This window comes from Plectropomus leopardus, chromosome 19, assembly GCF_026936395.1.
Source record: "Plectropomus leopardus strain MGB_pleo_1.0 chromosome 19, ASM2693639v1, whole genome shotgun sequence".
In the NCBI taxonomy this organism is placed as follows: Eukaryota; Metazoa; Chordata; class Actinopteri; order Perciformes; family Serranidae; genus Plectropomus; species Plectropomus leopardus.
In genome coordinates this window covers 17,666,913-17,679,224 of record NC_142194.1, presented here as the reverse complement: position 1 = coordinate 17,679,224, position 12,312 = coordinate 17,666,913, and the positions used below count along the sequence as shown (strand labels likewise).

At 43.8% G+C, this 12,312-nt stretch overlaps 1 protein-coding gene across 2 annotated transcripts in view; it reads right to left on the bottom strand.

Annotated features, from left to right (window-relative positions):
* Nucleotides 1-12,312, bottom strand: part of ntn2 (netrin 2) — a 58,918-nt gene that overhangs the window by 27,536 nt on the left and 19,070 nt on the right. The gene's annotated exons all lie outside the window — the stretch shown is intronic.

Sequence of the window (12,312 nt, the reverse complement as noted above, 5' to 3'; positions counted from 1 at the left end):
GAGAATAGTTGCACCGTTTTGTCACTGAAATGAGGAGCGCCAAATGCAAATTTGGGTGGAATAACTGCTAGAGTACATTTTTATCCAATATTTTTCCCTACACAGTTTGTGATCTAGGTGCTTCTTGTTTTGATTTAGCTTTTATAACAGGTGCCTCAACAAGTAATTGTGCTCTAACCAAGCTGACATGATGGCCTGTCACGTGTGTGCTGTGACAAATTGGCCCGTAAAGACTGCATTCAACAAATAAAATGCAAACGTGTTTGTGGAGTGCACCGCCTCTCTTCTTCCCTCCATATGTCAGGGATAAATCTAACCTCATTTTTCCTTCAGCTCCACCAAAGCCAAGGCGGTAAGCACAGCCAATTGATTTTGGATGCCTGTGCAAAACCCAAATCCCATGGCTAAAACTGGTCCTTGAAAACTGAAGGGCTGCTCTCCCACCACCACCACCCTATCCCCCCTGGCCTCGGACGTGGTCCAGACCTGCTGCAGCCCCCCTTGGGTGCCCTCTCTGCCTGGCCAAACAGGCTCTGCTATATAGTCTCCTGCCATCATGTGTGTGTTGGTGTGTATGCTGTGTGTGTTGGGCTGAGTTCCGCCTGGCTGCTCCAGCCACCTGCTCAGGGCACAGGGGGGAACACCCGGTTAATTAGCTCCTCATTAGAGCCAAAGCAGTCTACGGTGTGGACAAACACACACACACACACACACACACACACACACACACACACACACACCAGAGACACTGCTTCAAGCAGTGCTCACAAAATGACATGGATCAAGTAACAAAAGATGCAAAAAAAAAAAAAAATCAGAAGTGAGACTTAAACAGATGTAAACACCGCTGGGTCTACAGACTCTAATGAGCTGTGGACAACAAGCTGAGACAAAGATTTAAGAACTCTAAGTTGAGGACTAACTGGAAACTACAATTCCTGTAGTCCTGCTGGGTGCATTACGTGGACCGTATAATGCACGCAGGAGCTTCTACCTCTTTGTAACCACTTCTCTTCCTCACATACATATCTTTCGCTTCTAGCTTTGACACCATGTGTCCGCCCTCCCCTCCTTCTGCTGGTTTCTGCGGTTAGCCTCACGCCGTGGGCTTAAGAGCCAGCTCTTGGGAGCCCTTTTTGAACTAAGAGTCCCCTTAATTCCTCTCCCCTCCCTCTCTCTCTCTCTCCAAGACCCCATCTCAAATACTCTCACTGCTTTCCCTCCTTGTTTCCTTCCCTGACCCTTTCTCTTGTCCATCCTTTCCTTCGTCTCCCCCTCTCTCTCTCTGGATGGCATCAGACGGGGGGGAAGATTTTAACGGGATTAGGATGGAGGGTTGCCATGTTGGGGGGCCGGGTGTCAGTGGAGAGTTGAGCTCTGTTCCCTCTCTGGTCCACTTCACTTCCCCACATCTAAACATTGTTATCTGTGTCCCGCCTTCACTCTCTGTCTGTCTCCACCCCCCCCCCACCCCCCACCACCACCACCACCACCACAGGCAACATCCTGCAGTCTTGAGCGTAGGGGCAGAAGTAGACGACTGTTGTGCAATCAAATTATCATGGCAAATCAGTGAAAAGCGAGGTAAAAACAGATGTACGTTTGCCATGACTCTTGGCATGCACAGCCATGAGGTCCACTCTGGGGGGATGCATGCGATGCCTGGGCTGGTTTCGAAATAGAAAGTGACAGATGGAACCCACCGCCTAAATTCACCACTGCGGCCAGAGATGACAGTTGAACTGCTGAGGGAAAACTGAATGTTTTCTCAAATGCACAGAGAGAGAAGCAGTCCTGGGCTGAGGATAGGCGATCCTGAATTGAGCAGTAATATCAAAGGTCAAATGTTAACCCTTTAATACCCAAGTGAATTGGCTTGATTTCTTTTAAAAACATAGAAAGAAGGCATTGAGCAATGAAAAAAGAAATTACCCCAAACCCAAAAGAAATTGGTAAAAAGACAATTACCTGAAAATCTGTAAAACAAACAAATAGAATTTAAAAAATAAAATAAAAAATAAATTTATATGCATGTTTAAGGCCATTTCTACATCCATTTATGGTGAACTGTGGGTGTGAAAATTACAGAAGATAACAAAAAGAATGCATGTCCACATTTCTGCCCCTGCGCATACATAGTTTTAGTCCTGAACTATGGGAACATGACCTTTGAAAGGATGATGTGCATCCCTTTAACTGAGTTTCAGGAACTTGAAGAATATATTAAAAGGAGCAGTGAGGCCGTTCTGGCAGCTCATTGTGGTTTCCGCTATTATTTTTCCTAGCTTTCTGTTGAAAAAAAAAAAAGATGTAGCAGGAGCTGAGATATCCTAATTTTTACTCCCTAGTGTGGATTAAACATATACTATGCAGGATTTTTATCAAAAAAAGAAGTAAGCCCTCTCAGACATCATTCCTGACCCACTAGAAATGTGCGTTAGTGTATTTATGTGCAGAGACCCTATCCTCTGCCTGTATTTCCTCATTCTCTTCTTATTTTGCTGTGGTCAGGATGTTCTTAGGCTTCAACCTTTGGGCAGTGTATAGATCCAAACCAATAGCAGCACACAGATGAGGCTGGGACTTCATAAAAAGGTAGCAAGCAAGTAGTAGAAGCACATATCCTAGAGGAAGCTTCAAAAGTTGAGGATTCGATGCTGAAGAAATACAAAAATATCAAGGTGAAATGCCAAGTGAAAAATCTCATTCAAAAAAGTGAGTGAATCTAGTGCTGGTTTTCACTTTTACTGATGAGCACTAAAGGAGATGATGGGGAGGAGGAGCAATGCAGAGTTGACCTTTTTTTCACATTCTCACCCAGAGGTGCTCTCAGGCACCAACACTTGGCACTGATGGATTTAACAAGGTTCTGTAGTGCCTAACAAATTCAGTCAGTAGCCTTAAAAGTACCAAGTTTGGTACTCAACCCTGCTAAACAGTGTATTTTGTTAAGGCCATGACACATCAAGTCGACATCTGAGAACTAGAGGCACCGTGTCTTGTGCCAAGGAACATACCAAACCACGTTCTGTGCCTGTGTGAGAGAAAATATGCCTCCATACCAGCAGACGGCGGTGTTCTGTAATAGTCATTCAAAACAGGAAAACCAGAGGACCGCCATAATGCTAGTGCCAGTTAGCACATTAACAACAAAACCCAATAGAGTGATAAAGGGATGACGTGTTTCTGTCGGCCAACCCGGAAGTTAGCATCGTCAACTGCTGCTGTTAAGTCAACATGCTGAATCAGCTGAAAAAAGTAGACAAGGGTTGACAAGGGCCAACGGCGCAGGATGCACGGTGGCGACAAAAGATGCAGACGCTTACCGTAGCTGCCCAGCATGGACAGAACCATAGGCTTGGTGTGTAGCCAGCCTGTAAACCATGCCTGATTAATAATGCCCTTGTCTTTCAAACTTAAATCCCTCAACTTAATGTGAATGTTATAGTCTCCAAGCCCAATTTGAAATTATCCTGATGACATCATCAGGGTCTTCGTCTCAGAGCCACAGAAGCCATATACAACTGTTTTCACTGGCCGAACAGTACTCTTTCTGACAAGTAAACTGATCCTCATCTTCACCCAGATTAGGTTTTTATCTCGAATACAAACATAAAAAAACTGCTTAGTTTTCTGCTTTCATTTACAGTGGGCCTATATTCCTCCTGCTGCTGTCTGTTAACATGATCAGGGCCTTAATTATTCTATATTGACACGTGCTGCCACTAATGACTGAGCTGCGTTAATAGACACCATTCACCTTATATGCATGAATGAATCAACACATTTTTACAAACATAGTGTGAGCAGCCATGTCAGTCACAGTCAGACAAAACCACAGTTGAAGCGAGCCAGGCGATTATCACACACTCATTGTCAAAAAACAGACATATATTTTCTCTTAACAGCCTCTGAATCTCGCTGCCACCAGCAACACCGGCTGGCAGCCAAAAAACACATATTTTCGCAGGCAACAGCGCACTGAGGCCTGCAGCAGCATAAAAAGAGGCAAACTGTTAACAAAACACAGATAATTCAATGAGAGAAGAAAAAAAAGGCTGATTTCAGCAAAACGAGAAATATATATGAAATGAAAGAGGAGGTAGTGGACAGGAAAACATCCAGGCAGAGAGAGTTCATCTTTGACAAGAGTCAGTTACACAAGAATCGAGAGGAAGAGAGCGCCGGCGGTGACGGGCACCTTAGGAGGTGATTGCTACCATCTGTGGGAGAGAGTGGATGGGGGCCTGGGAGAGCAGGGTGGGCACACTGCAGCTCCACCAGTTTGCTTTGGCACAGGGATGAAACGCTACATCGCACTACTAGATTACATGTGGCTCACAGAGATGCATATGCACACACACGCACTTGGCCCCAGGCAGCAGCAGAGCATTTCCTAAGGATCCAGTATTTTAACCCGGCTGACATTAACGCTGTTATTTGACACTTTGCTGTCCTGAACATTTGTTTCACCATGTTCCCTGCTTGCCAGAGACTCTTTATGGGTGGCTTCTTAAAACAAAAAAAGCATCCATTCCTTGTGGCTTGGCTGAGGACCAAAGTTGCAATGCTGACAGAGGAAATAACAGCAAAGAGCAAAGCTACAGTAAAAACTGACCAAACCCTAATGTCTCAGTCAGATAAAGGTCTTGCCTCAAACACACACACACACACACACAGGCACCAAAACAGGACTCACACACCTCATGTTTGTTGGCCTCGCTGTGCCGTTGCCCCTACATCTCACGCAAACCACCCCAGAGGCATCGTTTCATAGGGCTGTTGATTTTAGAACAACATTCCTCGGCTGTGTAATTATTTGAAAGCACAGGAGGTTTCTATTTTTAAATCGCTTTCTTTTGCCCCCCCTTTAACACACACACACACACACACACACACACACACACACACACACACACATCTCCTGCTCATTTATGTGTCGCGCTATAAGTAATTGAAGTGTCGGTTCCCTGTTAGCCTCCAGCGACAGGCGGCAGAGGAGGGAGGGTCTTTATGTCAATTAGTGTAAGAGGGAAAATGGCACATACATGTTGTAATATGAATGCAGCTCTGGCTTTCTTCATCCTTACCATCTACATCTCACTGAGCTTCATTCACGTTAACCCTCTACGGACAGGCAGCAACATTTCAGCTGGCCATGGAGGACAATCTCAGGCTGCTTTCTGTTGCAGAGCTGGGTTCTAAGCATTCAATGCAGTGGCGCCCCCAGAAATTTTTAATTGGGGTGGCTGGATGGGCCACTAAAATTCTTGAGGTGACACAGAAAAACCAGAAGCCATAACTGAATTTCAGGAATTTGCTGATGCTGTTGAATAAAGGCTAGTTGAAAACAATGTCAATATGGAGAATTGAGGAATTGCATTTACTTTCTTTCTATCTTACTTTTCAGTTAATATTACTAATATTCTGATGTGTATAGACTAATACCAGTAAAATTAACATTTTGAGTCCCACAACATTCCTGTTTTACTGTGTTGTTCTTCAAATGGGCTTGTTGTTCTTTGCTTTAGAAAGACAAATATACAGCTTTATTTTGAAGGAGTACATTGATTTAATAGGAACGAGCCCTCTTAAGTTTAGGGGAGACTTGTGGGTACACATAGAACCACATTTCATTCAAATTTGGGAACACGTTCTCATTCCAACTCATCACATGTTGCTGCTTTGCAGTGGACTTCCGCATCTCCATATTGCAAGTTAAGTATCCTTGCTTGATGTATCCTCAGGTTGCCGCTGCCATGATGTCAACAAATGCACAATGTTGGGATGATACTGCATGTGCATTATGTTTAGGCAACAACAGCATATGGCAACAAATGGTGGCACGGATGGTTAGGATTAGGGGAAGGAGGCACATGCGCTCCATATATTATGTTGTTATTGGTAGTGTTTCAACCTGACGCTATTCTGCCACATTTCATGTGCATATGATAGGTTCCAAGTGATACACATCAAGGCAGATACTGTCGGGCCCTTGGATGGCATATAATAGCACAGCGAACACTTCTGTCCGGCTGCGCTCTCTGCTGATGCCATTCAGCGGCACTCCATGCGCATGTGAAAGGTGTCTTTTGGCATAAATACGCTTCATTCTTTCAACATCAGATTGCGTTGTTTATGTGCTTGCTAGTAACATGGCGGTCTTTCAGTTTCCTGATTTGAATGATGAATACAGACAACCACCGTCTGCTGGTACAGAGGAGTGTTTCCTCTTACGCAGTCACACAACGTACCCACTGGTAGGCTGTCGGTTTGGTGTGTCCATGTGCAACTTTTTGACTGGGATACAGTGACGAAAGGCGGCACAGCATGGGGCTTTTGTCTCCGCTAGTTCTCTGATGTCGGCTTGGTGTGTCTTGCCGTGAAGACAGTAACATCCAATTATTTTCGCCAGGGAATAGGGAGGGAATGGGTGGGGGGCTAATAGTATCAGGGGGGCCATGGCCACCCTGGCCCCACCTTGGGTGCGCCGCTGGTTCAATGTGGAAATTCAATGCAATCCAGCGAGGTTAACTTTGTTCTAACTGAGACCAAACTACATTGTGTTGCAAGAACAAAAGCACACAAATCTTGCTCCACTCCATGCCACGATTGAGAAACTAAAGAAATGAAGGGTTGTTCATGTTGTCCAAGTCATGCAAACTCACATGGTTTCATGTGCGGTGTGCTTAAGGATGAGGTCATTTCTAAATGGCCGGGCCTAAAAAGTGTCTTGACGAATCTGCTCTAAGACTGGAACATGGGCCTGACCCCAGCTTGCCCCTCGCTATGTGGAATGGGGGGAAAATGGTGTGAAAGGATGTAGGGCTATTTTGAAATTCTAATCAGCATCAAAAAAACATCTGCCCCATGTCAGTGAAGGAGAGAGAACGAGAGAGAGAGAGAGAAATAAAAAAATAGAGTTTGTGCTTCTGTGGTCTTAAGAGTTTCCACAGGTCTGTACAGATCTGAGGGCTTATTCTGAGCGCTGTTCCTGAGCATGTGTTCCTGGCTGGCTTCTTCCTCTGACACACACATTCGCACACATACACACCTCTGCTGGATCCACACTACTCTCTCTGAGAAACCCATCTGTCAAATCCCCCCCTAATTCCAGCTAACAGTTTCCAAAAAAGAGGACGAGCCCACCAAAAAAACCACAAGCCCCCACAAAAGGTTTGAGCGAGGCTTGTGACGAGGCTTCACAATCTGTCTGTTCTGCTTCTCCGCTGTAAAATTCACATTTTAATGCAGCCGCTCATTCATTAGCGTGGCAGGCATGATCTAATAATATCTATTATGTAACACGTAATAACTTTTTTAGCGGTAATAACTAATCTGTGGGAATTCCCCTCAGGTGATGACATGGACTGATGTATAATGAGACAGTATATTAGGCATGGGTGGGGGTTAACGCACATTGATACTGTATACCCCCGTGAAATTCCAGGAAGGTGTGAAAAAAATAGATATCGCCTCAACCTACAGTGAATATTTATTTGCTTGACTGATTTCATTTCAAAGAAAAATCCCAAAACAGAATAGCATATCATTCATATATACATACATATATATACACACACACACACACACACATATATATATATGTATATATATATATATATATATATATATATACATATATCTATCTCCACTGGATTGTCAAAAGCTACTATTACGATTATTCAACACCACATCCAGACACTGCAGCAGAGCAGGAACACCCAGCTCTGCTACCAACCGCAGCTCACCTGCATTTCTGGCAAATCTGCCCAAATGGCAATTCGAAACAGCCTTCACATGACCTCTGTATTTCATGCTATGAATGCACACCAGTGTGCCTGGCGCAACACTGGGAGCAGACCTGGCTTGGCTGTTGGTCCATTAGGGATGGATGGTGTCTGGCCACAGAGCAGTACTCTGGACTTCCTGCAGCCCAAAACGAGGGGAGAGAAAGGGGCTGGAGAATAGAGCAGCTTGGTTCCGCGGCGGAGCAGGGCCAAGATGGCTGCAGCCAAGAGCAGCAAGCTCCTACACCACCATAAATTATCATCTACTCGGGATGTCACAATGTCATTGACTCCATAAGAGGCCTCTCCGTCTTATACAGTGACTTTGGCAGATTCTATTACGGCCTGATATACCATCTCCCATTTTTAAGTCAACATAAAGTATTTACATTACGGCATCGACCATGCCAGCAGAAAAGCCAATACTCCATCATGACCAGTAACCAAATAGCTCTTATCCATCTGTTTCCTCATTCTGTCCTGTGGCTCAAACTGCAGGGCAGATAAATCACAGCTTTTTCCATCATGTCTCCTTCAATACAAACAGACATGCTCCTTTACGAGGCTGCCCTCTCTGACTACCAGAGCGGGGATTTGTAAACCCGTGTCTTGAGGCAGGATTCATAGTGAGGGAGGCGGCAGATGGGGCATTTGTGTGTGTGTATGGCTTGTGTCTGGAGACAGTATGTGAGCTTGCCAAAAGCACAGACAGTAATCTTGGTGCGGTGCATGTCAAACGTTTAGTAAGACTGACGAACAATCAAACCAGCCTGTTAGAGACAATGTTCTTGTCATGCAGGGGAAAGATCTAAGACTGATATGAAAGAGAGCAAAACCTTTCAAGCCGTCCAAACAATAATGTTTAAAGTGGTGAAATTGGCACGCCAAGCACATCATTTCTCAATGACTGCAGTGTGAGACAACTATTGATTTGGCTCTACATCTGGCCACTCTGAATTCCCCATTACCCACAAACCATCTCCCTGTCAGCTTAACCTTGTCACCACACTGAAAAGGATCATGACCTCAGCCTGGCCCTGTCAGACCCTACTACCAACCCAAACACCCACAGGGCCTCAAAAAGGTTCTAGTGACTCCTAAGGGCCTCCTAGGCTGTGCAACCTGCCATTCTCACACACTCGCCCAGGCTAAATACCTCCACCTCGCTGTCACAGTGGCTCGCACAGAGCAGAGAAATCAACAAGAGGCGGATCCATTTTAAGAATGGGTTTTAATATACACAAGAGAAGCCTTTTTAAAGGCTCTCCTGCTACTTTGAGGAGATGTTGGAACCAGTTCCACCGGAATAAGCTGTAAAGAGGCTTTTGGAACATGCAGTCGGGGACATCTGGGACTAACTTTTTTGGCGTGTCCGGATGTGTGATCAGGTATAGCGTGCGACTCGCAATAGCTTTAACTGCCCTGTATCAACACTGGGATTAGGTCATCAGAGTTGGCCGGTGTGGCCAGGCTGTTTAGTCCAGGAATCATGGATGGAGGTGACATATCAATCCCGCTGAGAAGAGCTCTACGGGAAGCGGGTGTAACATTTCGGAAACGGCTACGGGACATTTGAAAGAGGGCGTGAGCAAAAAAGTATGAGTGAGAACACACTGAGGGATTTACAGGATATTGTTGTGGAAGGGGCTAAGGTGCGTAATGTATGTGACTGTATCTGAGTGCTAAGTAAGTGAGGGTATCAAGGTTGGATGAAGCAAAAGTAAGGTTGTGCTGGTGTGGGATTTTTCAGAGAGCACAGTGAGGGAACACTGGCCTCGATGGTCGCTCGAATGCTAAAATGGCCACACTCCTCTGGCTCTGTCACTCTCTGCCCCCTTTAAACAGATCTGGCACAGTTCGATGCTAAATATGATCTCAGGCCAGCTCACCGGGCAATTATAACATGTTAGAAAAATATACACTGTTTTTCAATGCTCTGCTCCTGTTTTTTTTTCTCTCTCCGGGTGTAATTTTATTTCATTATGGGGAGAGGTTAAAACGGGGACAGTGGTTTCTAATATGGTTTTATTTTCCTAGGCCAACAAATTTTTATGACAAGCAAAATTGACCTGAATTAAGTTCCACCTATGTCTATTTATACTAACAGAGAAACGCTGTTAAAATGACCACCAAAGAAACACATTAAAGAGTGCATTCCTGTTGAAAACTCATGGATAACATGGCGGGTGTCTAAAATCTTTCTACAGCCATGAAATTAATACATGCGCTAAATATCACATAAAAGCCTAATCCAATACAAAGGTAAACCATTTACATTAACAAAAATTGCCACAGAAATTGACATAATTTTACTTGGCCAGCTTTCAGAGCACGTCTGAATGACTTTTACGGAGCATGTCTTGAGGTAAAGGCAAACACTGCCAAATAACATTCTTGGATGACTTAGCTGTAGCGGTGTGCCAATGACTCGAGCTGTTGTCATCCACTGTTTAGACTTGCTTGTGAAAAAAGAGGGTTTTTTTCATAGACAAGTCCAGAAAACCTGATTTTGTTAAGAGTAGGCCTGTTTCCCTTTGGAGGAACAGTAAATAGAAAGGGCTGATGGGAAATGAGCCTCGTGTTTTGGGAGACGTCGCCAAAGTTGCAAGCTCAACCGCTACAGTATGTGCTACCAGAAGTCCTCACCTGTACAAACACAAACCCATCCGGTGTGCTCTGGCAACACTCTTAATTACCCGTGTGACAGTCAAACACAGGTCATCATAGTTAAATCTGTCCGTTTCTGATTCCTTCTCGCTTGCCTGGTGTATAAATTTAATTTGTTGGCCTGATTTTACATTGCTGTCATATCCTGAGAGTGGGTGGTGAAACGGTCATGACCGTATCCAGTGAAGAAATAAACAACCTGTATTTCCAAAAGTTTTTCATACACTCCTTCAACCCTGCAGCCAATCCTCTGTCCGAATCCCATTTGCTCATTAGGAATCCGGAGATGTACTGAGGAGATATAGGGCAATAAAACCTCTCTGATTCAAAGGGAGAGGAAAGGCACAGAGCAAGGAGGAGAGCTAAAGAAAGAGCAGGAGTTAACATTTGCATGCTCTCTTGTTAAAAGGGATAGTTCAGATTTTTGGGGGTTGTTTGAGGTACTTATCCATAGTCAGTGTATTACATATAGTAGATGGCTGTCAGCACACCCCCAATGTAATGATGTGGACGGGGTCAGCAACAAATCACATTTCAGCTACCCAAAAGAGACCCACCTATAAAAAAAATCTATATCAGTTCAAGTGTAGATTATATTCAAAATATTTTCACCGCTTTACCTTAAGCTTAAACAGTGACTTCCAATGGGGAACTGAAGCTGTTATATTGCTTTCTTCAATGCCAGACCTCATTGAGAAAAATAGTGATTTAACATTGTTGAACACTGGAACTGTTGGTGCCTCGATCAGTTGTTTTGTCTGTGTTATTGTGTGCCTTGGCATTTGAAAGGGTTAGTTTGGATTCATCAAAGTCATACAATAATCCAAACTAATAAAAGTATTTTACTGATGTAAAGAGAGTCCTCACATAAAAGTATGACGTCTCTGCAGTAGAAAGATGCAAATACTTACAACTGATGCTTCATGACAAGAGAAAAAATAAAGAAAGGATGCCAAAACCTACAGCTACCAGAATGTGTTAGGCCTTACCAGATGCTCCCGCTGGTGGGTGATGTAGTGTGAACTGGTCCAAGTGAAACAATGGTGGCCAGCGATTTTGTATGACAGTTAAATTTCTGAAAAAATTTCAGGTGAGAAGTATAGAATGTTGGTTTATATTTGATCAGCACTGCTTATTTTTACTGTTTGATTTGCGGACCTCTGTTTTCACTATGCTGGAAGCAGTGTGGTGAGCCAGCAACTCCCGTGTTCAGCAAGCCAAAAATGACTGTTTGTCTCAATGGAGTCTGCATGGTGGCTTTGATGACAGCATAGATGGGGAACTAAAGCCATTCACCGCTTCCCTGTTTGAAATGCGTATATGACAGAAAGGTACAGCAGTGATGAATTCTCATTAAAGCATACACTTTAACTGTTGAACTTTGTTTTCTAGATGGGAGATTTTAGGCGGCAAAAATACATTTTGGAGCTGCCCCATCAAAGCAGTGCATTGCTTAGCTTTCGTGGCAGTAATTCTGATGCTTCTCCAAACTGGTATTGTGCTGACCATCATCTACTATAAACACTGACTAAGTACTTAGTATAACCCCACTTAAAAAAATCCAAAGTATCCCTATCCAGTGTACTGATTTAGTTTTCTAGTGAATTAAACTCCTAAAGAACATTTGTACAGTTATCTACAAGAATGAACTGTATTCATCTCCTCTGTTCTTATTCTTATTCTTTTTTACAACCAGTATAAGACATAAAACCATCATGCTGGGTCTCCTCTCAGAAAATCTGTTATGTTAAAGCTAAATTCACAGAAATAGGCTGTATTGTTTGCAGGCAAAGAGACATCAAGTTTCCCAGCAGACTAACTTAAACATATTAAAAGCAAATAAAGAATGACAGAT